The sequence below is a fragment of the Rhamphochromis longiceps genome, linkage group LG22, assembly GCF_057381845.1.
Source record: "Rhamphochromis longiceps isolate RC_006_pf linkage group LG22, R_longiceps_female_GT1.1, whole genome shotgun sequence".
NCBI classification, from domain to species: domain Eukaryota; kingdom Metazoa; phylum Chordata; class Actinopteri; order Cichliformes; family Cichlidae; genus Rhamphochromis; species Rhamphochromis longiceps.
This window is the reverse complement of record NC_140577.1, coordinates 34,246,742-34,250,699: the sequence shown is the minus strand read 5'-3', so window position 1 is coordinate 34,250,699 and position 3,958 is coordinate 34,246,742.

Below are 3,958 nucleotides of genomic sequence, written 5' to 3'. Positions count from 1 at the left end.
CATTTCTACTGGAAATGCCTTTTGGTTAAACTTTCAGCAAGGAATTTGCATTTGCACTGTTACATTTTTATAAAGCTTTAATGTACATAAAAACCAGCTTCTTGTTTAAGTGAAAATAAATGGAAGGTTGTCTTTTTGCGCTAGTGATGTTGTGGAGTTGTATTTTGTCTCGCATCAATTATATCGTCAGTTATATCGTTATCGCAAATTTTCAAATATATATCGTGATAAATATTTTTGGCCATATCGCCCTGCTCTAGTGGAATACATTTTAAAAATACTCTTACCAACACTGTATGTAATGTGTCAAGCAACCAGATATCTAGGTGCTTATCCGTTACATTCTGTCTCTGCTAAGGTCGCAGTTAAAGCTCCACGCCAGTTCATTTCTATCTGGAATTCTCAAAGTAATTCAGAGTGGTCAAGGCTCTAATTTTACATTTTGATTATTTGTACAGGTTCACCAGGAACTTCATGTTAAACATAACAAATGCTTGGTTGGTGTTTGGTTTTAGTTAATAGTACTTTGAAGAATCTACAGTAATGAATTGGCTACAGCTGCACATCAGCTTTACCTCCTGCAAATTAGCACCCACTATTTGCATAATTCAGTCAAAACAGCTTGAAGAAATAAACTGCTACATTAACTAATGCAATGTGTCGCATAAAAAGACAACACAATACTAAAATTATTCAATCATTACTATTACAGCAGTTAATGGAAAAATTATATTTTGTGTTATATTATTATTTTATTTGGAAAACACCACATGGATTTAGAAAGCCAGCCTAAATACTCATGTATACCGTAGGGATTAGGAGGCAAATTAATTCTTTGTTCATTTTTTTCAAGTTCCTTGTGTGACCTGATAAGAGCTTTTTCATGCTCAGCAATACAATCCGTTCTACTAAAAAACTACTTTTACACAACAGTCGTTTGAGAAATATTAACATGGTTAATAACAGTGACAACATATTTTGATCATACAGCTGAAGCTTGAAACTTTCCTTCCAGTTTGTCTATTTAGCATAGAATAACCCTGTATAAACTATAGTATTAATAAACCCTCAGTGTTATTATTCAGTGCTTCATTTATTATTTGGTCTTTACACTGGTCTGTAAACCATCTACAGGCTGACAAAATGAAAAGGTTCACCTCACATTATTCAAAGGCAAACAACCTGCCTTTGATAACTGGAGCCACGCTACTCCACAAATCTCTGATAAAATTCTGCTGGCACACCCTGATTTTGTGGATGGACTTTCAGAGCATAGAGCACTAATTAGCATGACAATGACATCATTAATAGATCCTCAATATAGCTGATTACTTAAATAGGATGAGCAGACGATAAAGGTGAAGACTAAATAAAGAGTCCCATGTCCCTAGCTGGTACTGTCAATATAAAGCCATCATTGGTGAATCAATCAAAGGTTCATCACATGGTAGATTTAAAACAGTCTCTAACACTACCATCCAAGGCCAACTGATGGCTCATTATCCTGCAGCTGAAAATTGCCGCCATCCTGAATAGAATTTCAATTATGCACTTCTTAAAACACTCACCAGATTAAAGATGTTACAAAAGGCCACTCACTGCAATCAGGCTGACTGATTAGCTTTTCATATATTGGATGAAAACTCTGCTTCTAAATGCAATACTTTTTTCCTATGACTCATAAGCTGATCATTTTGTGTGCGTAGAGCACACTGTTTCATATTTTTCTCAAAGTAGTGAATAATTTAAATAATGAATGAACAATACTAAAGTAACATTCCATTGAAACACTGCTTGTAAAACACACTTCCGACACACTAGTTTCATTCTTTATCTTTCCTAAAACACGGCATGTGTGAAAAGTGTAAAAACCTTTAAAGTGATGAAGAGGACACTTATATGTCCAGAAAATCAAAAAAGTACACTGTGGATATTGTGCCTGTTAACATCTAGAATACTGTCGTGGTCTCAGTGTTTTGTGTAGTGTTGTAGGGTTTATTTTTCTTTGTTACTATTTGGATTTCTGTTTAGAGTTTTTTAAATTGTGTGTTTGTGAAAGGTTTGGATCCTTGCTTTGACTCTTTTATGATTGTGGTATATTGTGAGTGTTAGTTTGTGTGTTTTTGAGTTTGATTTCTCATAATATCTCATGATTTGTCCAGTAAGGAGTTTGTGGTTCATGTTATTGTTATTGTTTTCACTAACAGTTGGTAGCACTTACTACTTTTACACGCCTCTGTGTTTTCCTAGATCTACAGGGAGTGCAGAATTATTAGGCAAGTTGTATTTTTGAGGAATAATTTTATTATTGAACAACAACCATGTTCTCAATGAACCCAAAAAACTCATTAATATCAAAGCTGAATGTTTTTGGAAGTAGTTTTTAGTTTGTTTTCAGTTTTAGCTATTTTAGGGGGATTTCTGTGTGTGCAGGTGACTATTACTGTGCATAATTATTAGGCAACTTAACAAAAAACAAATATATACCCGTTTCAATTATTTATTTTTACCAGTGACACCAATATAACATCTCCACTTTCACAAATATACATTTCTGACATTCAAAAACAAAACAAAAACAAATCAGCGACCAATATAGCCACCTTTCTTTGCAAGGACACTCAAAAGCCTACCATCCATGGATTCTGTCAGTGTTTTGATCTGTTCACCATCAACATTGCGTGCAGCAGCAACCACAGCCTCCCAGACACTGTTCAGAGAGGTGTACTGTTTTCCCTCCTTGTAAATCTCACATTTGATGATGGACCACAGGTTCTCAATTGGGTTCAGATCAGGTGAACAAGGTGGCCATGTCATTAGTTTTTCTTCTTTTATACCCTTTCTTGCCAGCCACGCTGTGGAGTACTTGGACGCGTGTGATGGAGCATTGTCCTGCATGAAAATCATGTTTTTCTTGAAGGATGCAGACTTCTTCCTGTACCACTGCTTGAAGAAGGTGTCTTCCAGAAACTGGCAGTAGGACTGGGAGTTGAGCTTGACTCCATCCTCAACCCGAAAAGGCCCCACAAGCTCATCTTTGATGATACCAGCCCAAACCAGTACTCCACCTCCACCTTGCTGGCGTCTGAGTCGGACTGGAGCTCTCTGCCCTTTACCAATCCAGCCACGAGCCCATCCATCTGGCCCATCAAGACTCACTCTCATTTCATCAGTCCATAAAACCTTAGAAAAACCAGTCTAATTGCACCTTAGAACACATATGCATCAACACTACAATGAGCGGGTGGAGGGAGGTTTGGAGTCTTCTCCCACCCCCATTCTCTGCGGCCTGCTGGAGCGGGAGGGCTAGTAGGAGGAGTTGGCCGTCCGACTGCGGTCTGGGGTGTGGGGCCTCCCTGCTGCTGCGGAGTCGGGGTGGTCTGCCTCTCCCCACCGCAGGGAAAAGGGTAACACCACCTGGGTCTGGGTGCAATTCCCCCCTCCAGGGGCAAGGGTACCTAGACCCGGTTTGTAAAGTACGCTTGGGGAGTGTGATTGTGTGTACAGCGTCTCTTTATGTCTGTCTCCACGTTGGTTGAGTGTGGAGTGAGTGCATATGAGAGCATGAGGGTGGGAATGGATGTTTGTGTCTGTGTGTGCCTGTATGTCTGTGTCTATATGTCAGGTTGGGTATCAGACGCCACCTCTCTGGGGACACCTCAGGCCCTCCAAGGTTTGGAGGCCTATCTCCACCCACCACCACTTCCCCTGCCGGTGGCGGACTCCCTCAGGTGTCGGTGTGTTGGTGGTTCTTTGTGTCTGGGGGTGGGCGTCCGGGTGCACACCGGCTCACTCCTTGGCGGCCGCTTGTCGGGGCCTGGGGCTCGCTCGGGCCCCTTTGGAGGTGGGGTGCCCCCGGCCTCTCGGCCTAGGGCTCGGTCACTCAGGCGCAGCTGGGGGCCGGCGGAGCTCACGGGCGCGTCACTGCAACTCCCCCTGACTTCTGCTCCGCGGCTGC